The sequence below is a fragment of the Schistocerca americana genome, chromosome 5 (assembly GCF_021461395.2).
Source record: "Schistocerca americana isolate TAMUIC-IGC-003095 chromosome 5, iqSchAmer2.1, whole genome shotgun sequence".
Taxonomy (NCBI): Eukaryota; Metazoa; Arthropoda; class Insecta; order Orthoptera; family Acrididae; genus Schistocerca; species Schistocerca americana.
Window position 1 is genome coordinate 741099130 of NC_060123.1, and position 26262 is coordinate 741125391.

The following is a 26262-nucleotide window of genomic DNA, read 5'->3' on the forward strand; positions in this document are numbered from 1 at the left end:
CACTTGCTAGGTGGTAGCTTAAATCGGCCGCGGTCCATTTAGTACATGTCGGACCTGCGTGTCGCCACTGTGTAATCGCAGACCTAGCGCCACCACCAAGGCAGGTCTCGTGATACGAGAGAGCAGTCGCCCCAGTTGTACGAGAACCTAGCTACCGACCAGATGTACGAAGCCTTTCTCTCTCATTAGCCGAGAGACAGAATAGCCATCAGCTAAGTTAATGGCTACGAACTAGCAAGGCGCCATTAGCCATACAGTGATTGTACTTAAAGTCTCCTGTGTATCGTCAAGATCGATGTACCTCAATCAATGAGTAAAGTTAAGTATTAAACCTGCTCCGTACTTTTCTTCCTAACATTAATTACGTATCCTGTTCCAGTACTTCACGCCCGTCTGCGTTAGTCTAGCTTGCCTTTTCAGCCATCTCAACTTCACGGTGTCGGCCCAGCTACCGACACAACATTGGCGACGAGGGAAAAGAGTTCTTTCTGATTGCTTACATTTAATTGTGTCATGGCTTCGCCACATTCTCCAGATGTACTGTCCGAATTTTATCGCTTGCAGAATCAGCAGACGCAGGCGTTACTGGATGCCCTTGGACAGCTCGTCCAGGGTCAACGTACCATTCAAACCGATGCGGCCGCCGCCGCTTCTTCGCTACCGCTGCCACTACACGCTGTTGCACCTCCCTTTCGACCATACGTGGCAGCCGATGAGACCTGGCACGAGTGGTCTCGCCAGTGCAACTTTCATCTAGCAGCCGACAGAATTCAAGGTAAAGAGCGGCAGCCGTTTTTGCTTTCTTGTGTCGGTGTGTCCACATACCGTGTGATTGTGAAATTGTTTCCCCGACGCGATGTAGCAACTCTGTCCTACGAGGAAATTTTGTCTGCATTAGATGCCTATTTCAAAGAAACAGTTAATGTGGTTGCAAAACGGTATACGTTCTTTCGTACAAAACGTACGGCCGGTCAAACTAATAGGGAGTGGGTAGCAACATTGCAAGGACTTACTAGGGACTGTGCCTTTGAATGTGACTGTGGTCTTTCTTATTCAGATACAATGGTGCGTGATGCAATTGCACAGAACGTTTCTGATGTTCGCATACGGGAGCAAATTTTGAAACTAGTTAATCACTCCCTTCAACAAGTGATAGACATATTGGATAGACAGGACACACTTGACTGTGCTCAGGAATCTTTTGAAACTTCGCCAGCCGTGTGTAACATTAACCGGCCCGCTGGACGCGCTGCGCGGCCCGGTAACCGGGCCTCGCGCACGTCCGCACAGCTGCCGCCGCGCGCTAAGCCACGTGTGTCGCGCCAGCCCACAAATGTAGTGAAATCGTGCCCGCGGTGTGCTACTAGACATTCGCGTGAACATTGCCCGTCACGCCAAGCTATTTGCTTTTTCTGCGATAAGAAAGGACATGTTCAAAGTGTTTGCCAGAAAAAGCTCAGATCGGACAATCACATTCATTCCTGGCCCTTTGCTTCGCGCCGGAATCGAACCAAGGACACTCAGGCTCGTGGACCTTCGCCTATGGACATTCATGTCGTTAATTCCGCTTCGTCCAGTGACACTTTCTCTAACAGTAACTGTGTTCGTCCCACAAAAACTGTGCGTCGACGTCGCCGGAAATCACGTCAATTAGCAAGTGATTCTGTATCAGTGTCTGTTCCCATTGCACAAAACAGTCGCTCTTGTCGTCAGCAGGACAATAAACTTTTTGTGGACTTAGACTTTGAAGGCAAAGTGATACCATTCCAGCTCGATACCGGAGCTGCAGTTTCATTGCTCAATCATGACACGTACAAACAACTGGGCAAACCTCCGTTGCGTTCCGCAAATGTTAAGCTAACTACATATTCCGGACAGACAATTCCTGTGTTAGGACAGTGCAGCCTTCTTGCAACATACAAGGGACAAACAAAACTTGTCATTTTACGTTCTTCGTTCTTCTTCTGCTGTGAACTTGTTTGGTCTAGATTTGTTTCAGTTGTTTAACATGTCTATTGTAAATCAGGTCCTATCAGTGAATCAGACTGTGCCTACAGACAGTGTTTCTCGGCTGTGTGACAAATTTGCAGACATTTTTGCACCGGGCTTAGGTTGCGCTAAAAACTATGAAGCACATTTAGAACTGAAGGTAAACGCGCAACCGAAATTTTTCAGGGCGCGCAATGTCCCCACGCATTGCGTGATGAGGTCGCAAGAACGTTACACGATCTCGAATCACAGGGTGTAATTGAACGTGTGCAAGCTTCTCTCTGGGCCTCACCCTTAGTAATTTTGCCAAAACCTTCCGGAAAATTGAGACTTTGCGTGGACTTCAAGGCCACAGTGAATCCACAGCTAGTGACTGCTACTTTTCCTTTGCCCCGCCCGGAAGATCTTTTTGCTAAACTGTGCCCGGGAAAATATTTTTCAAAGTTGGACCTAGCCGATGCGTACTTGCAAATACCGGTGGACGACGAATCCCAGCGCGTATTGGTGGTTAACACGCATCTTGGATTGTACCGCTTCAAAAGACTGCCATTCGGGTGTGCATCCGCCCCTGCCTTGTTTCAGCAATATTTACAAACTATTTGTGCGTCGGTCCCTACTGCAGCAAACTATCTGGACGATATAGTGATCTCCGGACAGACAGAAGAAGATCATCTTGCGAACTTACGAACATTATTTCAGGTCTTGCGGCAAAATGGTCTACGCTTGAGGAAGGACAAATGTGTGTTTTTTGCTCGTGACTTACCTTACCTGGGACATGTCATTAATGCCCAAGGCATACATCCGAGTCCAGAGCACCTCCGTGCCATACAAGAATTGCCTTCCCCTCACAATGTGAAACAGCTACAGAGTGTGTTGGGTAAAATTAATTATTACAATAAATTTGTGCGCAATGCCTCTTCCATTTCAGCTCCGCTTCATCGCTTACGCCGTAAAGGTGTTCCGTTCGTCTGGACGACGGAATGTGAACGCGCCTTTCGCCAGTTGAAATCGGCGTTGCTTTCTAATACTTGCCTTACGCCATTCGATCCCCAGAAACCCCTTTTGTTGATGGTAGATGCATCGGATTTCGGGATCGGTGCTGTGCTTGCGCACAAAGTTGGCTCCCATGATCGCCCTATTGCCTTTGCGTCCAAATTGCTCTCGTCTGCGCAAAGAAATTATTCACAGATAGAGAAAGAAGCTTTGGCTCTCGTGTTTGGTGTTACTAAGTTCCATGATTTCTTGTATGGTCGTCACTTTACCATCATCACAGACCACAAACCTTTGACATCGCTTTTTCATCCGACCAAGCCTGTACCTCCACGTACAGCGCAGAAATTCATTCGCTGGTCTGTTTTCCTCTCGCAGTACCGCTACGATATCTTGTATCGGTCCACTGCTAAGCACGGAAACGCCGATGCGTTGTCCCGTTTGCCTGTTGCTGAGGATAAAGCATTCGATTCTTCCGAACTTGCTTGCATGTTCATTGATTCGGAAACCGATGAAGTGGTCGAATCGTTTCCGATTGATTTTCGTCGTGTCGCTACAGCCACAGCTGCTGACCCTGTCCTTGCTACTGTTTTACGTTTTGTTGCTACGCAATGGCCTTTGTCAAAGTCTCGGATCGAGGATCCGTTGGTTCGCCGATTTTTTGCTCACAAGGAGAGACGTTTTGTTCGACGTGGTGTTTTGTTGTTGCGTTCTGATAATGATCAGTCCAGAGTCGTGGTCCCACGTTCGTTACAGTCCTCTGTTTTACGGCTTCTTCACCAAGGACATTGGGGTATAGTGCGAACGAAACAACTTGCTCGTCAGCACTGTACTTGGTTCGGAATCGATGCTGCGATTACGAATATGTGTTCTTCGTGCCCGGCGTGTGCCGAACAACAGTCCGCACCGCCGCGGAAAGTCTTTGCGTGGCCAAAAGCCACTTCCCCTTGGCAACGCTTGCACATTGATTTTGCTGGTCCATTCTGGAATGCTCGATGGTTGGTTCTGGTCGACGCCTTCAGTAATTTTCCTTTTGTTGTCCGGATGTCTTCCACGACGTCCTCCGCCACCATCCAAGCGTTGTCTGCTATTTTTTGCATTGAAGGTCTGCCGCAGACTATTGTTTCCGACAATGGCCCACAATTCATGTCCGCAGAATTTCAGTCATTCTGCCAGGCCAATGGTATTCAACATCTGACATCCGCGCCGTTTTCGCCTCAGTCCAACGGTGCCGCTGAACGATTGGTCCGGACTTTCAAGTCACAGATGTTGAAATTGAAAGAGTCGCATTCTCGGGAGGACGCATTGTTGCTCTTTTTGTCTTCGTATCGCTCTCAGCCCCGAGATGGTCGCTCGCCGGCTGAGTTGCTCCACGGTCGTCCTCATCGCACCTTGATGTCTTTGCTGCATCCGCCGCATCAGGTTCCTGTGCAGCGGCAGACTCCTGCTTTTGCTCCAGGCGACGTTGTATTTTATCGCAACTATCGAGGTTCACGGCGTTGGCTCGCAGGGCGCATTCTTCGCTGCCTCGGCCGCGCGATGTATTTGGTTTTGGGGGCCTCTGGTGAGGTGCGTCGGCATCTCAATCAGCTGCGCCTCTGTCGTCGCTCGGGTTCTGCCGCTCCCCGTCTGCTTTCAGCGACGGTGCCGTCCGATCAGCGCCCTGGGGACCCATCTACTGGCTCGCCTCATCCCCAGGTGTTACCGACGATGCCTTCCATTTTGCCCCATGGCGACGCGCCGCCGCCGCCGCATCAGCAGCAGCCGCCGCCGCCGCCGCTTGTTCTCCCGCCGGCGCCGCCCGCATTCGACGCTTCGTTGCAGCCGCCAAGCGCCTCCCAGGGTCACGCGCCGCCGATCGCTTCCCGTGACCAGCTGTCCTCCGCCATGGAACTCCCGCCCGCTCCGGACCACATGGAGGTTGATCCTTCGGTCCCTCCTGTCTCTTTACGGGCGCATACACCGCATGTTGACGAGCACCCTGGACTAGTTTTTCAGGCGTTTCCTAGCTCCCCTCGGACCGAATGGCCGGGTGCGGGTGGCACAGCCTCGCCTGTTGTTAGGCTCCCCACCTCATCGCATACGTCAACATGTGGTCCTCCCCACGGCGGGCGGAAGCCTTATCACACGACCGTTCGCCGATTTGCGGGGGAGGAATGTGGTGTCACCGCCAGACACCACACTTGCTAGGTGGTAGCTTAAATCGGCCGCGGTCCATTTAGTACATGTCGGACCCGCGTGTCGCCACTGTGTAATCGCAGACCTAGCGCCACCACCAAGGCAGGTCTCGTGATACGAGAGAGCACTCGCCCCAGTTGTACGAGAACCTAGCTACCGACCAGATGTACGAAGCCTTTCTCTCTCATTAGCCGAGAGACAGAATAGCCATCAGCTAAGTTAATGGCTACGAACTAGCAAGGCGCCATTAGCCATACAGTGATTGTACTTAAAGTCTCCTGTGTATCGTCAAGATCGATGTACCTCAATCAATGAGTAAAGTTAAGTATTAAACCTGCTCCGTACTTTTCTTCCTAACACTAATTACGTATCCTGTTCCAGTACTTCACGCCCGTCTGCGTTAGTCTAGCTTGCCTTTTCAGCCATCTCAACTTCACGGTGTCGGCCCAGCTACCGACACATTTCCGATACACCACTTCAGGTTCAATGTATTCCTTGGACATACACATTGACGATGAAACACTGAAATTACATCGGAATTAAATGCAAAAGGCACAATGCCGCTTTAAGTGCAAGAAGAGTTAGACTTCTTAGAGTCTGTGCTTTGATCCATTCCTGTGAGACCAGTATTAGTTTCCGATACACCACTGCAGGTTCAATGTAATCCTTGGACCTTCACATTGACAATGAGACACAGAAATCGATTCGGAATTAAATACAAAACGCAAATTGTCGCCGTAAGTACAAGAATAGAGACTCTTTTTACAGTCGGTGATTTGAGGATTCCCTGTGAGACCAGTATTAGTTTCCGATACACCACTGCAGATTCAACGTATTCCTTGGACCTTCACATTGACGATGAAAGACAGAAATCTCATCGGAATTAAATATAAAAGGCACAATGCCGCCTTAAGTACAAGAATAGAGACACTTCTTACAGTCGGTGCTTTGAGCATTCCCTGTGAGACCAGTATTAATTTCCAATACACCACTGCAGGTTCAATGTATTCCTTGGACATACACATTGACGATGAAACACTGAGATTACATCGGATTTAAATACAATAGGCACAATGCCACCTGAAGTACAAGAATAGAGACTCTTCTTACAGTCGGTGCTTTGAGCATTCCCTGTGCGACCAGTATTAGTTTCCAATACACCACTGCAGGTTCAATGTATTACTTGGACCTTCACATTGACGATGAAACACAGAAATCGCATCGGAATTAAATACAAAAGGCACAATGCCGCCTAAGTACAAGCATAGAGATTCTTCTTACAGTCGGTGCTTTGAGCATTCCCTGTGAGACCAGTATTAGTTTCCGATACACCACTGCAGGTTCAATGTATTTCTTGGACGTACACATTGACGATGAAACACTGAAATTACATCGGAAATAAATAAAAAAGGCACTATGACGCCTTAAGTGCAAGAAAAGTGAGACTTCTTAGAGCCTGTGCCATGATCCTTTCCTGTGAGACCAGTATTAGTTTCCGATACACCACTGCTGGTTCAATGTATTCCTTTGACCTTCACATTGACGATGAAGCACAGAAATCGCATCGGAATTTAATACAAAAGGCACAATGCCACCTTAAGTACAAGAATAGAGACTCTTCTTACAGTCGGTGCTTTGAGCATTCCCTGTGAGACCAGTATTAGTTTGCGATACACCACTGCAGGTTCAATGTATTCCTTGGACCTTCACATTGACGATGAATCACAGAAATCGCATCGGATTTAAATACAAAAATCACAATGCCGCCTTGAGTACACGAATAGAGACTGTTCTTACAGTCTGTGCTTTGATCCTTTCCTGCGAGACCAGTATTAGTTTCCGATACACCACTGCAGGTTCAATGTATTCCTTTGACTTTCACATAGACGATGAAACACAGAAATCGCATCGGAATTAAATACAAAAGGCACAATGCCGCCTTAGGTACAAGAATAGAGACTCTTCTTACAGTCGGTGCGTTGAGCATACCCTGTGAGACCAGTATTAGTTTCCGATACACCACTGCGGTTTCAATGTATTGCTTGGACCTTCACATTGACGATGAAACACAGAAATCACATCGGAATTAAATACAAAAGGCACAATGTCGCCTTTAGTGCAAGACGAGTGTGACTTCTTATAGTCTGTGCTTTGATCTTTCCCTGTGAGGCCAGTATTAGTTTCCGATACACCACTGCAGGTTCAATGTACTCCTTGGACCTTCACATTGACGATGAAACACAGAAATCGCATCGGAATTAAATACAAAAGTCATAATGCCGCCTTAAGTACAAGAATAGGGACTCTTCTTACAGTCGGTGCTTTGAGCATTCCCTGTGAGACCAGTATTAGTTTCCGATACACCACTGCAGGTTCAGTGTACTCCTTGGACCTTCACATTGTAGATGAAACACAGAAATTGCATCGGAATGAAATACAAAACGCACAATGCCGCCTCAAGTTCGAGAATAGAGACTCATTTTACAGTCGGTGCTTTGAGCATTCCCTGTGGGCTCAATATTAATTTCCGATACACCACTGCAGGTTCAATGTATTTCTTGCATCTTCACATTGACGATGAAACACAGAAGTCGCATCGGAATTAAATACAAAAGTCATAATGCCGCCTTAAGTACAAGAATAGAGACTCTTCTTACAGTCGGTGCTTTGAGCATTCCCTGTGAGACCAGTATTAGTTTCCGATACACCACTGCAGGTTCAGTGTACTCCTTGGACCTTCACATTGTAGACGAAACACAGAAATTGCATCGGAATGAAATACAAAAGGCACAATGCTGACTTAAGTACATGAATAGGGAATCATCTTACAGTCGGTGCTTTGAGAAATCCCTGTCAGGCCAGTATTAGTTTCCGATACACCACTGCGGATTCATTGTATTCCGTGGACCTTTACATTGACGATGAAACACTGAAAATACATCGGAAATAAATACAAAAGGCACAATGCCGCCGTAAGTACAAGAATTGAGACCCTTCTTACGGTCGGTGCTTCAAGCAATCCCTGTGTGACCAGTATTATTTTCCGATACACCACTGCGGGTTCAATGTATTCCATGGACCTTCACATTGACGATGAAACACAGAAATCGCAACGGAATTAAATACAAAAGGCACAATGTCGCCTTAAGTTCAAGAATAGAGACTCTTCTTACAGTCGGTGCTTTGAGCATTCCCTGTGAGACCAGTATTAGTTTCCGATACACCACTGCCGGTTCAAAGTATTCCTTGGACCTTCACATTGACGATGAAACACAGAAATCGCATCGGAATTAAATACAAAAGGCACAATGTCGCCTTAGGTACAAGAGTAGAGACTCTTCTTACAGTCGGTGCTTTGAGCATTCCCTGTGAGACCAGTATTAGTTTCCGATACACCACTGCAGGTTCAATGTATTCCTTGGACATACACATTGACGATGAAACACTGAAATTACATTGGAATTAAATACAAAATGCACAATGCCGCCTTAAGAACAAGAATAGAGACTCTTCTTACAGTCGGTGCTTTGAGCATTCCCTGTGAGACCAGTATTAGTTTCTGATACACCACTGCAGGTTCAATGTATTCCTTGGACCTTCACATTGACGATGAAACACAGTAATTACATCGGAATTAAATACAAAAGGCACAATGCCGCCTTAATTGCAAGAATAGAGACTCTTCTTACAGTCGGTGCTTTGACCATTCCCTGTGAGACCAGTATTAGTTCCTGATAGACCACTGCCGGTTCAATCTATTCTTAGGCATTTCACATTGACGAAGTAACACAAAAATCGCATCGGAGTTAATTACAAAGGGCAAACAGCCGCCTTAAATATAAGAATAGAGACTCTTCTTAGAGTCAGTGCTTTGAGCATTCCCTGTGAGACCAGTATTAGTTTCCGATACACCACTGCAGGTTCAATTTATTCCTTGGACCTTCACATTGACGATGAAACACAGGAATTGCATCGGAATAAAATACAAAAGGCCAATGCCGCCGTAAGTACAAGAACTGAGACTCTTCTTACGGTCGGTGCTTTGAGCATTCCCTGTGAGACCAGTATTAGTTTCCGATACACCACTGCAGGTTCAATGTATTCCCTGGACCTTCACATTGACGATGAAACACAGAAATCGCAACGGAATTAAATACAAAAGACACAATGCCGCCCTAAGTACAAGAATAGAGACTCTTCTTACAGTCGGTGCTTTGAGCATTCCCTGTGAGACCAGTATTAGCTTCCGATACACCACTGCAGGTTCAATGTATTTCTTGGATCTTCACATTGAAGATGAAACACAAAAGTCGCATCGGAATTAAATACAAAAGGCACAATGCCGTCTTAAGTACAAGAATGGAGACTCCTCCTACAGTCGGTGCTTTGAGCATTCCCTGTGAGACCAGTATTAGTTTTCGATACACCACTGCAGGTTCAATGTACTCCTTGGACCTTCACATTGTAGATGAAACACAGAAATCGCATCGGAATTAAATACGAAAGGCCCAATGCCGCCTCAAGTTCGTGAATAGAGACTCATTTTACAGTCGGTGCCTTGAGCATTCCCTGTGAGCTCAATATTAATTTCCGATAGACCACTGCAGGTTCAATGTATTTCTTGGACCTTCACATTGACGATGAAACACAGAAGTCGCATCGGAATTAAATACAAAAGGCACAATGCCGTCTTAAGTACAAGAATGGAGACTCTTCTTACAGTCGGTGCTTTGAGCATTCCCTTTGAGACCAGTATTAGTTTATGATACACCACTGCCGGTTCAATGTATTCCTTGGTCCTTCACATTGACGATTAAACACAGAAATTACAACGGAATTAAATACAAAAGGCAAAATGCCGCCTTAAATACAAGAATACAGACTCTTCTTACAGTCTGTGCTTTGAGCAATTCCCGTGAGACCAGTATTAGTTTCCGATACTCCAATTAAGGTTAAATGTTTTCCTTTGACCTTCACATTGACGATGAAACACAGAAATTGCATCGGAATTAAATAAAAAAGGCACAATGCCTCCTAAGTACAAGAATGGAGTCTCTTCTTACGGTCGGTGTTTTAAGCATTCCCTATGAGACCAGTATTACTTTCCAATACACCACTGCAGGTTCAATGTATTCCTTGGACATACACATTGACGATGAAACACTGAAATTACATCGGAATTAAATACAAAAGGCACAATGCCACTTTCAGTGCAAGAAGAGTGAGACTTTTTAGAGTCTGTGCTTTGATCCTTTCCTGTGAGACCAGTATTAGTTTCCGAAACACTACTGCAGGTTCAATGTAATCCTTGGACCTTTGCATTTATGATGAAACACAGAAATTACATCGGAATTAAGTTCAAAAGGCACAATACCGCCTTAAATACAAGAACAGAGACTCTTCTTGCAGTCGGTGCTTTGAGCATTCCCTGTGAGACCAGTATTAGTTTACGATACACCACTGCATGTTCAATGTATTCCTTGGACCTTCACATTGACGATGAAAGACAGAAATCGCTACGGAATTAAATACAAATGTCACAATGCCGCCTTAAGTACAAGAATAGAGACTCTTCTTACAGTCGGTGCATTGAGCATTCCCTGTGAGACCAGTATTAGTTTCCGATACACCACTGCAGGTTCAATGTATTCCTTGGACCTTCACATTGACGATAAAACACAGGAATCGCATCGCAATTACATACAAAAAGCACAATGCCGCCTTAAGTACAAGAATAGAGACTCTACTCCCAGTCGGTGCTTTGAGCATTTCCTGTGAGACCAGTATTAGTTTCCGATACACCATTGCACGTTCAATGTATTCTTTGAACCTTCACATTGACGATGAAACACAGAGATCGCATCGGAATTAAATACAAAAGGCACAATGCCGCCTTAAGTACAAGAATAGACTCTTCTTACAGTCGGTGCTTTTAGCATTACCTGTGAGACCAGTATTAGTTTTACGATACACCACTGCAGGTTCAGGGTATTCCTTGGACCATCACATTGACGATGAAACACAGAAATCCCGTCGGAATTGAATACAAAAGGCACAATGCCGCCTTAAGTACAAGAATAGAGGCTCTTCTTAGAGTCGGTGCTTTGAGGATTCCCTGTGAGACCAGAATTAGTTTCCAATACACCACTGCAGATTCAATGTATTCCTTGGACATACACATTGACGATGAAAAACTGAGATTACATCGGATATAAATACAAAAGGCACAATGCCACCTGAAGTACAAGAATAGAGACACATCTTACAGTCGGTGCTTTGAGGATTCCCTGTGAGACCAGTATTAGTTTCCAATACACCACTACAGGTTCAATGTTTTCCTTGGACATACACATTGACGATAAACACTGAGATTACATCGGATATAAATACAAAAGGCACAATGCCACCTGAAGTACAAGAATAGAGACTCTTCTTACAGTCGGTGCTTTGAGCATTCCCTGTGCGACTAGTATTAGTTTCCAATACACCACTGCAGGTTCAATGTATTACTTGGACATACACACTGACGATGAAACACTGAAATTACATCGGAATTAAATAAAAAATTAACCATGCGGCCTTAAGTGCAAGAAGAGTGAGACTTCTTAGAGTCTGTGCTTTGATCCTTTCCTGTGAAACCAGTATTAGTTTCCGATATACTACTGCTGGTTCAATGTATTCCTTTGACCTTCACATTGACGATGAAACACAGAAATGGCATCGGAATTTTATACAAAGGGCACAATGCCACCTTAAGTACAACAATAGAGACTCTTCTTACAGTCGGTGCTTTGACCATTCCCTGTGAGACCAGTATTAGTTTCCGATACACCACTGCAGGTTCAATGTATTCCTTAGACCTTCACATTGACTATGACACACAGAAATCGCATTGGAATTAAATACAAAAGGTACAATACCGCCTTAGGTACAAGAATGTAGACTCTTCTTACAGTCGGTGATTTGAGAATTCCCTGTTAGATCAGTATTAGTTTCCGATACAACACTGCAGGTTCAATGTATTCCTTGGACATACACATGGACGATGAAACACTGAAATTACATCGGAATTAAATACAAAAGGCACAATGCCGCCTAAAGTGCAAGAAGAGAGAGACTTCTTAGAGTCTGTGCTTTTATCCTTTCCTGTGAGACCAGTATTAGTTTCCGATACACCACTGCTGGTTCAATGTTCTCCTCGGATCTTCACATTGACGATGACACACAGAAATCACATCGGAATTAAATGCAAAAGGCACAATGCCGCCTTAAGTACAAGAATAGAGACTCTTCTTCCATTCGTTTCTTTGAGCATTCCCTGTGAGTCCTGTATAAGTTTCCGATACACCACTGCAGGTTCAATGTATTCCTTGGACCTTCTCATTGACGATGAAACACAGAAATCTCATCTGAATTAAATATAAAAGGCACAATGCCGCCTTAATTACAAGAATAGAAACACTTCTTACAGTCCGTGCTATGAGCATTCCCTGTGAGACCAGTATTAGTTTCCAATACACCACTGCAGGTTCAATGTATTCCTTGGACATAAACATTGACGATGAAACACTGAAATTACATCGGAATTAAATACAAAAAGCACAATACCGCCTGAAGTACAAGAATAGAGACTCTTCTTACAGTCGGTGCTTTGAGCATTCCCTGTGCGACCAGAATTAGTTTCCGATACACCACTGCAGGTTCAATGTATTACTTGGACTTTCACATCGACGATGAAACACAGAAATCACATCGGAATTAAATACAAAAGGCACAATGCCGATTTAAGTACAAGAATAGAGACTCTTCTTACAGTCGGTGCTTTGAGCATTCCCTGTTAGACCTGTATTAGTTTCCGACACACCACTGCAGGTTCAATGTATTCCTTGGACATACATATTGAAAATGAATCACAGAAATTAAATCGGAGTTAAATACAAAAGGCACAATGCCGCCTTAAGTACATGAATAGAGACTCTTCTTACAGTCGGTGTTTGAGCATTTCCTGTGAGACCAGTATTAGTTTCCGATAGATCACTGCACGTTCAATGTATTCCTTGGACCATCACATTGACGATAAAACAAATAAATCGCATCGTAATTAAATACAAAAGGCACAATGCCGCCTTAAGTACAAGAATGTAGACTCTTCTTACAGTCGGTGATTTGCGCATTGCCTGTGAGAACAGTATGAGTTTCCGATACACCACTGCAGGTTCAATGTATTCCTTGGAAATACACATTGACGATGAATCACGTAAATTACATCGGAATTAAATACAAAAGGCACAATGCCGCCTTAAGTGCAAGAATAGAGACTCTTCTTACAGTCGGTGCTTTGAGCATTCCCTGTGCGACCAGTATTAGTTTCCGATATCCCACTGCAGGTTCAATGTATTACTTGGACCTTCACATTGACGATGAAACACAGAAATCGCATCGGAATTAAATACAAAAGGCACAATGCCGCCTTAAGTACAAGAATTGAAACACTTCTTACAGTCCGTGCTATGAGCATTCCCTGTGAGAGCAGTATTAGTTTCCAATACACCACTGCAGGTTCAATGTATTCCTTGGACATAAACATTGACGATGAAACACTGAAATTACATCGGAATTAAATACAAAAAGCACAATACCGCCTGAAGTACAAGAATAGAGACTCTTCTTACAGTCGGTGCTTTGCGCATTCCCTGTGATACCAGTATTAGTTTGCGATACAACACTGCAGGTTCAATGTATTCCTTGGACGTAAACATTGACGATGAAACACTGCGAACACATCGGAATTAAATATAAAAGGCACAACGCCGCCTTAAGTACAAGAATAGAGACACTTCTTACAGTCGGTGCTTTGAGCATCCCCTGTGAGAGCAGAATGAGTTTCCAATACACCACTGCCGGTTCAATGTATTCCTTGGACGTAAACATTGACGATGAAACAATGAAATTACATGGGAATTAAATACAAAAGGCACAATGCCGCCTTAAGTACATGAATAGAGACTCTTCTTACAGTCGGTGTTTGAGCATTTCCTGTGAGACCAGTATTAGTTTCCGATCGATCACTGCACGTTCAATGTATTCCTTGGACCTTCACATTGACGATAAAACAAATAAATCGCATCGCAATTAAATACAAAAGGCACAATGCCGCCTTAAGTACAAGAATGTAGACTCTTCTTACAGTCGGTGATTTGAGCATTGCCTGTGAGACCAGTATAAGTTTCCGATACACCACTGCAGGTTCAATGTATTCCTTGGAAATACACATTGACGATGAATCACATAAATTACATCGGAATTAAATACAAAAGGCACAATGCCGCCTTAAGTGCAAGAATAGAGACTCTTCTTACAGTCGGTGCTTTGAGCATTCCCTGTGCGACCAGTATTAGTTTCCGATATCCCACTGCAGGTTCAATGTATTACTTGGACCTCCACATTGTCGATGAAACACAGAAATCGCATCGGAATTAAATACAAAATGCACAATGCCGCCTTAAGTACAAGAATAGAAACACTTCTTACAGTCCGTGCTATGAGCATTCCCTGTGAGAGCAGTATTAGTTTCCAATACACCACTGCAAGTTCAATGTATTCCCTGGTCACACACATTGACGATGAAACACTGGGATTACATCGGAATTAAATACAAATGGCCCAATGCCGCCTGAAGTACAAGAATAGAGACCCTTCGTACAGTCGGTGCTTTGAGCATTCCCTGTGCGACCAGTATTAGTTTCCGATATCCCACTGCAGGTTCAATGTATTACTTGGACCTTCACATTGACGATGAAACACGGAAATCGCATCGGAATTAAATACAAAAGGCACAATGCCGTCTTAAGTACAAGAATAGAGACTCTTCTTACAGTCGATGCTTTGAGCGTTCCCTGTGAGGCCAGTATCAGTTTCCGATACACCACTGCAGGTTCAATGTATTCCTTGGGCCTTCACATTGACGATAAAACAAAGAAATCGCATCGCAATTACATACAAAAGGCACAATGCCGCCTTAAGTACAAGAATAGAGACTCTTCTTACAGGTGGTGCTTTGAACATTCCCTGTGAGCCAGTATTAGTTTCCGATAGACCACTGCAGGTTCAATGTATTCCTTGGACCTTGACATTGGCGATGAAACACAGATATCGCATCGGAATTAAATACAAAAGGCACAATGCCGCCTTAAGTACAAGAATAGAGACTCTTCTTACAGTCGGTGCTTTCAGCATTCCCTGTGAGACACGTATTAGTTTCCGATACACCAATGCAGGTTCAATGTATTCCTTGGACATACACATTGACGATGAAACACTGAAATTACATCGGAATTAAATACAAAACACAATGCCGCCTTAAGTGCAAGAAGAGTGAGACTTGTTAGAGTCTGTGCTTTGATCCTTTCCTGTGAGACCAGTATTAGTTCCCGATACACTACTGCAAGTTGAAGGTAATCCTTGGACCTCAGCATTGATAATGAAACACAGAAATTACATTGGAATTAAATTCAAAAGGCACAATGCCGCCTTAAGTACAAAAATAGAGACTCTTCTTACAGTCGGTGTTTGAGCATTTCCTGTGAGACCAGTATTAGTTTCCGATAGATCACTGCACGTTCAATGTATTCCTTGGACCTTCACATTGACGATAAAACAAATAAATCGCATCGCAATTAAATACAAAAGGCACAATGCCGCCTTAAGTACAAGAATGTAGACTCTTCTTACAGTCGGTGATTTGAGCATTGCCTGTGAGACCAGTATAAGTTTCCGATACACCACTGCAGGTTCAATGTATTCCTTGGAAATACACACTGACGATGAATCACATAAATTACATCGGAATTAAATACAAAAGGCACAATGCCGCCTTAAGTGCAAGAATAGAGACTCTTCTTACAGTCGGTGCTTTCAGCATTCCCTGTGCGACCAGTATTAGTTTCCGATGTCCCACTGCAGGTTCAATGTATTACTTGGACCTTCACATTGACGATGAAACACAGAAATCGCATCGGAATTAAATACAAAAGGCACAATGCCGCCTTAAGTACAAGAATAGAAACACTTCTTACAGTCCGTGCTATGAGCATTCCCTGTGAGAGCAGTATTAGTTTCCAATACACCACTGCAGGTTCAATGTATTCCCTGGTCACACACATTGACGATGAAACACTGGGATTACATCGGAATTAAATACAAATGGCCCAATGCCGCCTGAAGTACAAGAATAGAGACCCTTCGTACAGTCGGTGCTCTGAGCATTCCCTGTGCGACCAGTATTAGTTTCCGATATCCCACTGCAGGTTCAATGTATTACTTGGACCTTCACATTGACGATGAAACACAGAAATCGCATCGGAATTAAATACAAAAGGCACAATGCCGTCTTAAGTACAAGAATAGAGACTCTTCTTACAGTCGATGCTTTGAGCGTTCCCTGTGAGGCCAGTATCAGTTTCGATACACCACTGCAGGTTCAATGTATTCCTTGGACCTTCACATTGACGATAAAACAAAGAAATCGCATCGCAATTACATACAAAAGGCACAATGCCGCCTTAAGTACAAGAATAGAGACTCTTCTTACAGGTGGTGCTTTGAGCATTCCCTGTGAGCCAGTATTAGTTTCCGATAGACCACTGCAGGTTCAATGTATTCCTTGGACCTTGACTTTGGCGATGAAACACAGATATCGCATCGGAATTAAATACAAAAGGCACAATGCCGCCTTAAGTACAAGAATAGAGACTCTTCTTACAGTCGGTGCTTTGAGCATTCCCTGTGAGACCAGTATTAGTTTCCGATACACCACTGCAGGTTCAATGTATTCCTTGGATCTTCTCATTGACGATGAAACACAGAAATCTCATCTGAATTAAATATAAAAGGCACAATGCCGCCTTAAGTACAAGAATAGAAACACTTCTTACAGTCGGTGCTATGAGCATTCCCTGTGAGACCAGTATTAGTTTCCAATACACCACTGCAGGTTCAATGTATTCCTTGGTCACACACATTGACGATGAAACACTGGGATTACATCGGAATTAAATACAAATGGCCCAATGCCGCCTGAAGTACATGAATAGAGACCCTTCATACAGTCGGTGCTTTGAGCATTCCCTGTGCGACCAGTATTAGTTTCCGATATCCCACTGCAGGTTCAATGTATTACTTGGACCTTCACATTGACAATGAAACACAGAAATAGCATCGCGATTACATACAAAAGGCACAATGCGCCTTAAGTACAAGAATAGAGGCTCTTCTTACAGTCGGTGCTTTGAGCATTCCCTGTGAGCCAGTATTAGTTTCCGATAGACCACTGCAGGTTCAATGTATTCCTTGGACCTTCACATTGACGATGAAACATAGATATCGCATCGGAATTAAATACAAAAGGCACACTGCCGCCTTAAGTACAAGAATAGAGACTCTTCTTACAGTCAGTGCTTTGAGCATTCCCTGTGAGAACAGTATTAGTTTCCGATACACCACTGCAGGTTCAATGTATTCCTTGGTCACACACATTGACGATGAAACACTGGGATTACATCGGAATTAAATACAAATGGCCCAATGCCGCCTGAAGTACATGAATAGAGACCCTTCATACAGTCGGTGCTTTGAGCATTCCCTGTGCGACCAGTATTAGTTTTCGATATCCCACTGCAGGTTCAATGTATTACTTGGACCTTCACATTGACAATGAAACACAGAAATAGCATCGGAATTAATTACAAAATGCACAATGCCGTCTTAAGTGCAAGAATAGAGACTCTTCTTACAGTCGATGCTTTGAGCATTCCCTGTGAGACCAGTATCAGTTTCCGATACACCTCTGCAGGTTCAATGTATTCCTTGTACCTTCACATTGACGATAAAAAAAAGAAATCGCATCGCAATTACATACAAAAGGCACAATGCCGCCTTAAGTACAAGAATAGAGGCTCTTCTTACAGTCGGTGCTTTGAGCATTCCCTGTGAGCCAGTATTAGTTTCCGATAGACCACTGCAGGTTCAAAGTATTCCTTGGACCTTCACATTGACGATGAAACACAGATATCGCAACGGAATTAAATACAAAAGGCACACTTCCGCCTTAAGTACAAGAATAGAGACTCTTCTTACAGTCAGTGCTTTGAGCATTCCCTGTGAGACACGTATTAGTTTCCAATACACCACTGCAGGTTCAATGTATTACTTGGACATACACACTGACGATGAAACACTGAAATTACATCGGAATTAAATAAAAAATTAACCATGCCGCCTTAAGTGCAAGAAGAGTGAGACTTCTTAGAGTCTGTGCTTTGATCCTTTCCTGTGAAACCAGTATTCGTTTCCGATATACTACTGCTGGTTCAATGTATTCCTTTGACCTTCACATTGACGATGAAACACAGAAATGGCATCGGAATTTTATACAAAGGGCACAATGCCGCCTTAAGTACAACAATAGAGACTCTTCTTACAGTCGGTGCTTTGACCATTCCCTGTGAGACCAGTATTAGTTTCCGATACACCACTGCAGGTTCAATGCATTACTTGGACCTTCACATTGACGATTAAACACGGAAATCGCATCGGAATTAAATACAAAAGGCACAATGCCGTCTTAAGTACAAGAATAGAGACTCTTCTTACAGTCGATGCTTTGAGCGTTCCCTGTGAGGCCAGTATCAGTTTCCGATACACCACTGCAGGTTCAATGTATTCCTTGGACCTTCACATTGACGATAAAACAAAGAAATCGCATCGCAATTACATACAAAATGCACAATGCCGCCTTAAGTACAAGAATAGAGACTCTTCTTACAGGTGGTGCTTTGAGCATTCCCTGTGAGCCAGTATTAGTTTCCGATAGACCACTGCAGGTTCAATGTATTCCTTGGACCTTGACATTGGCGATGAAACACAGATATCGCATCGGAATTAAATACAAAAGGCACAATGCCGCCTTAAGTACAAGAATAGGGACTCTTCTTACAGTCGGTGCTTTGAGCATTCCCTGTGAGACACGTATTAGTTTCCGATACACCAATGCAGGTTCAATGTATTCCTTGGACATACACATTGACGATGAAACACTGAAATTACGTCGGAATTAAATACAAAACACAATGCCGCCTTAAGTGCAAGAAGAGTGAGACTTGTTAGAGTCTGTGCTTTGATCCTTTCCTGTGAGACCAGTATTAGTTCCCGATACACTACTGCAGGTTGAAGGTAATCCTTGGACCTCAGAATTGATAATGAAACACAGAAATTACATTGGAATTAAATTCAAAAGGCACAATGCCGCCTTAAGTACAAGAATAGAGACTCTTCTTACAGTCGGTGTTTGAGCATTTCCTGTGAGACCAGTATTAGTTTCCGATAGATCACTGCACGTTCAATGTATTCCTTGGACCTTCACATTGACGATAAAACAAATAAATCGCATCGCAATTAAATACAAAAGGCACAATGCCGCCTTAAGTACAAGAATGTAGACTCTTCTTACAGTCGGTGATTTGAGCATTGCCTGTGAGACCAGTATAAGTTTCCGACACACCACTGCAGGTTCAATGTATTCCTTGGAAATACACACTGACGATGAATCACATAAATTACATCGGAATTAAATACAAAAGGCACAATGCCGCCTTAAGTGCAAGAATAGAGACTCTTCTTACAGTCGGTGCTTTCAGCATTCCCTGCGCGACCAGTATTAGTTTCCGATATCCCACTGCAGGTTCAATGTATTACTTGGACCTTCACATTGACGATGAAACACAGAAATCGCATCGGAATTAAATACAAAAGGCACAATGCCGCCTTAAGTACAAGAATAGAAACACTTCTTACAGTCCGTGCTATGAGCATTCCCTGTGAGACCAGTATTAGTTTCCAATACACCACTGCAGGTTCAATGTATTCCCTGGTCACACACATTGACGATGAAACACTGTGATTACATCGGAATTAAATACAAATGGCCCAATGCCGCCTGAAGTACAAGAATAGAGACCCTTCGTACAGTCGGTGCTCTGAGCATTCCCTGTGCGACCAGTATTAGTTTCCGATATCCCACTGCAGGTTCAATGTATTACTTGGACCTTCACATTGACGATGAAACACAGAAATCGCATCGGAATTAAATACAAAAGGCACAATGCCGTCTTAAGTACAAGAATAGAGACTCTTCTTACAGTCGATGCTTTGAGCGTTCCCTGTGAGGCCAGTATCAGTTTCGATACACCACTGCAGGTTCAATGTATTCCTTGGACCTTCACATTGACGATAAAACAAAGAAATCGCATCGCAATTACATACAAAAGGCACAATGCCGCCTTAAGTACAAGAATAGAGACTCTTCTTACAGGTGGTGCTTTGAGCATTCCCTGTGAGCCAGTATTAGTTTCCGATAGACAACTGCAGGTTCAATGTATTCCTTGGACCTTGACATTGGCGATGAAACACAGATATCGCATCGGAATTAAATACAAAAGGCACAATGCCGCCTTAAGTACAAGAATAGAGACTCTACTTACAGTGGGTGCTTTGAGCATTCCCTGTGAGACACGTATTAGTTTCCGATACACCAATGCAGGTTCAATGTATTCCTTGGACATACACATTGACGATGAAACACTGAAATTACATCAGAATTAAATACAAAAGGCACAATGCCGCCTTAAGTACAAGAATAGAGACTCTTTTTACAGTCGGTGCTTTGAGCATTCCCTGTGAGACCAGTATTAGTTTCCGATACACCACTGCAGGTTCAATGTATTCCTTGGATCTTCTCATTGACGATGAAACACAGAAATCTCATCTGAATTAAATATAAAAGGCACAATGCCGCCTTAAGTACAAGAATAGAAACACTTCTTACAGTCGGTGCTATGAGCATTCCCTGTGAGACCAGTATTAGTTTCCAATACACCACTGCAGGTTCAATGTATTCCTTGGTCACACACATTGACGATGAAACACTGGGATTACATCGGAATTAAATACAAATGGCCCAATGCCGCCTGAAGTACATGAATAGAGACCCTTCATACTGTCGGTGCTTTGAGCATTCCCTGTGCGACCAGTATTAGTTTCCGATATCCCACTGCAGGTTCAATGTATTACTTGGTCCTTCACATTGACAATGAAACACAGATATCGCATCGGAATTAAATACAAAAGGCACAATGCCGCCTTAAGTACAAGAATAGAGACTCTACTTACAGTGGGTGCTTTGAGCATTCCCTGTGAGACACGTATTAGTTTCCGATACACCAATGCAGGTTCAATGTATTCCTTGGACATACACATTGACGATGAAACACTGAAATTACATCAGAATTAAATACAAAAGGCACAATGCCGCCTTAAGTGCTAGAAGAGTGAGACTTGTTAGAGTCTGTGCTTTGATCCTTTCCTGTGAGACCAGTATTAGTCTCCGATACACCACTGCAGGTTCAATGTATTCCTTGGACCTTCAAATTGAAGATAAAACACAGAAATCGAATCGGAATTAAATATAAAAGGCACAATGCGGCCTTCAATACAAGAATAGAGACTCTTCTTACACTCGGTGCTTTGAGCATTCCCTGTGTGACCAGTATTAGTTTCCGATACACCACTGCAGGTTCAGTGTATTTCTTGGACATACACATTGACGATGAAACACTGAAATTACATCGGAATTAAATACAAAAGGCACAATACCGCATTCAGTGCAAGAAGAGTGAGACTTCTTAGAGTCTGTGCTTTGATCTTTTCCAGTGAGACCAGTATTAGTTCCCGATACACTACTGCAGGTTCAAGGTAATCCTTGGACCTTAGCATTGATGATGAACCACAGAAATTACATTGGAATTAAATTCAAAAGGCACAATGCCGCCTTAAGTACAAGAATAGAAACACTTCTTACAGTCCGTGCTATGAGCATTCCCTGTGAGACCAGTATTATTTTCCAATACACCACTGCAGGTTCAATATATTCCTTGGACATACACATTGACGATGAAACACTGAAATTACATCGGAATTAAATACAAAAAGCACAATACCGCCTGAAGTACAAGAATAGAGACTCTTCTTACAGTCGGTGCTTTGAGCATTCCCTGTGAGAGCAGAATGAGTTTCCAATACACCACTGCCGGTTCAATGTATTCCTTGGTCGTAAACATTGACGATGAAACAATGAAATTACATGGGATTTAATTACAAAAGGCACAATGCCGCCTTAAGTTCATGAATAGAGACTCTTCTTACAGTCGGATGTTGAGCATTTCCTGTGAGACCAGTATTAGTTTCCGATAGATCACTGCACGTTCAATGTATTCCTTGGACCTTCACATTGACGATAAAACAAATAAATCGCATCGCAATTAAATACATAAGGCACAATGCCACCTTAAGTACAAGAATGTAGACTCTTCTTACAGTCGGTGATTTGAGCATTGCCTGTGAGACCAGTATAAGTTTCCGATACACCACTGCAGGTTCAATGTATTCCTTGGAAATACACATTGACGATGAATCACATAAATTACATCGGAATTAAATACAAAAGGCACAATGCCGCCTTAAATGCAAGAATAGAGACTCTTCTTACAGTCGGTGCTTTGAGCATTCCCTGTGCGACCAGTATTAGTTTCCGATATCCCACTACAGGTTCAATGTATTACTTGGACCTTCACATTGACGATGAAACACAGAAATCGCATCGGAATTAAATACAAAAGGCACAATGCCGCCTTAAGTACAAGAATAGAAACACTTCTTACAGTCCGTGCTATGAGCATTCCCTGTGAGACCAGTATTAGTTTCCAATACACCACTGCAGGTTCAATGTATTCCCTGGTCACACACATTGACGATGAAACACTGGGATTACATCGCAATTAAATACAAATGGCCCAATGCCGCCTGAAGTACAAGAATAGAGACCCTTCGTACAGTCGGTGATTTGAGCATTACCTGTGCGACCAGTATTAGTTTCCGATATCCCACTGCAGGTTCAATGTATTACTTGGACCTTCACATTGACGATGAAACACAGAAATCGCATCGGAATTAAATACAAAAGGCACAATGCCGTCTTAAGTACAAGAATAGAGACTCTTCTTACAGTCGATGCTTTGAGCGTTCCCTGTGAGGCCAGTATCAGTTTCCGATACACCACTGCAGGTTCAATGTATTCCTTGGACCTTCACATTGACGATAAAACAAAGAAATCGCATCGCAATTACATACAAAAGGCACAATGCCGCCTTAAGTACAAGAATAGAGACTCTTCTTACAGGTGGTGCTTTGAGCATTCCCTGTGAGCCAGTATTAGTTTCCGATACACCAATGAAGGTTCAATGTATTCCTTGGACATACACATTGACGATGAAACACTGAAATTACATCGGAATTAAATACAAAAGGCACAATGCCGCCTTAAGTGCAAGAAGAGTGAGACTTGTTAGAGACTGTGCTTTGATCCTTTCCTGTGAGACCAGTATTAGTTCCCGATACACTACTGCAGGTTGAAGGTAATCCTTGGACCTTAGCATTGATAATGAAACACAGTAATTACATTGGAATTAAATTCAAAAGGCACAATGCCGCCTTAAGTACAAGAATAGAGACTCTTCTTACAGTCGGTGCTTTGAGCATTCCCTGTGAGACCAGTATTAGTATCCGATACACCACTGCAGGTTCAATGTATTCCTTGGACCTTCTCATTGACGATGAAACACAGAAATCTCATCTGAATTAAATATAAAAGGCAGAATGCCGCCTTAAGTACAAGAATAGAAACACTTCTTACAGCCGGAACTATGAGCATTCCCTGTGAGACCAGTATTAGTTTCCAATACACCACTGCAGGTTCAATGTATTCCTTGGTCACACACATTGACGATGAAACACTGGGATTACATCGGAATTAAATACAAATGGCCCAATGCCGCCTGAAGTACATGAATAGAGACCCTTCATACAGTCGGTGCTTTGAGCATTCCCTGTGCGACCAGTATTAGTTTCCGATATCCCACTGCAGGTTCAATGTATTACTTGGACCTTCACATTGACAATGAATTGCAGAAATAGCATCGGAATTAATTACAAAATGCACAATGCCGTCTTAAGTACAAGAATAGAGACTCTTCTTACAGTCGATGCTTTGAGCATTCCCTGTGAGACCAGTATCAGTTTCCGATACACCACTGCAGGTTCAATGTATTCCTTGTACCTTCACATTGACGATAAAACAAAGAAATCGCATCGCAATTACATACAAAAGGCACAATGGCGCTTTAAGTACAAGAATAGAGGCTCTTCTTACGGTCGGTGCTTTGAGCATTCCCTGTGAGCCAGTATTAGTTTCCGATAGACCACTGCAGGGTCAATGTATTCCTTGGACCTTCACATTGACGATGAAACACAGATATCGCATCGGAATTAAATACAAAAGGCACACTGCCGCCTTAAGTACAAGAATAGAGACTCTTCTTACAGTCAGTGCTTTGAGCATTCCCTGTGAGAACAGTATTAGTTTCCGATACACCAATGCAGGTTCAATGTATTCCTTGGACATACACATTGACGATGAAACACTGAAATTACATCGGAATTAAATACAAAAGGCACAATGCCGCCTTAAGTGCAAGAAGAGTGAGACTTGTTAGAGTCTGTGCTTTGATCCTCTCCTGTGAGACCAGTATTAGTCTCCGATACACCACTGCAAACTCAATGTATTCCTTGGACCTTCAAATTGAAGATAAAACACAGAAAATCGAATCGGAATTAAATATAAAAGGCACAATGCGGCCTTCAATACATGAATAGAGACTCTTCTTACACTCGGTGTTTTGAGCATTCCCTGTGTGACCAGTATTAGTTTCCGATACACCACTGCAGGTTCAGTGTATTTCTTGGACATACACATTGACGATGAAACACTGAAATTACATCGGAATTGAATACAAAAGGCACAATGCCGCATTCAGTGCAAGAAGAGTGAGACTTCTTAGAGTCTGTGCTTTGATCTTTTCCTGTGAGACCAGTATTAGTTCCCGATACACTACTGCAGGTTCAAGGTAATCCTTGGACCTTAGCATTGATGATGAAACACAGAAATTACATTGGAATTAAATTCAAAAGGCACAATGCCGCCTTAAGTACAAGAATAGAGACTCTTCTTACAGTCGGTGCTTTGAGCATTCCCTGTGAGGCCAGTATTAGTTTCCGATACACCACTGCAGGTTCAATGTATTCCTTGGACATACACATTGACGATGAAACACGTAAATTACATCGGAATTACATACAAAAGGCACAATGCCGCCTCAAGTACAAGAATAGAGAATCTTCTTACTGTCGGTGCTTTTAGCATTCCCTGTGAGACCAGTATTAGTTTCCGATACACCACTGCATTTTCAATGTATTCCTTGGACCTTCACATTGACGATGAAACACAGATATCGCATCGGAATTAAATACAAAAGGCACACTGCCGCCTTAAGTACAAGAATAGAGACTCTTCTTACAGTCAGTGCTTTGAGCATTCCCTGTGAGAACAGTATTAGTTTCCGATACACCAATGCAGGTTCAATGTATTCCTTGGACATACACATTGACGATGAAACACTGAGATTACATCGTAATTAAATACAAAAAGCACAATGCCGCCTGAAGTACAAGAATAGAGACTCTTCTTACAGTCGGTGCTTTGAGCATTCCCTGAGGGACCAGTATTAGCTTCCGATACACCTCTGCAGGTTCAATGTATTACTTGGACCTTCACATTGACGAAGAAACACAGAAATCGCATCGGAATTAAATACAAAAGGCACAATGCCGCCTTAAGTACAAGAATAGAGACTCTTCTTACAGTCGGTGCTTTGAGCATTCCCTGTGAGCGCAGTATTAGTTTCCGATACAGCACTGCAGGTTCAATGTATTCCTTGGACGTAAACATTGACGATGAAACACTGAGAACACATCGGTATTAAATATAAAAGGCCCAATGCCGCCTTAAGTACAAGAATAGGGACACTTCTTACAGTTGGTGTTTTGAGCATTCCCTGTGAGACCAGTATTAGTTTCCAATACACAACTGCAGGTTCAATG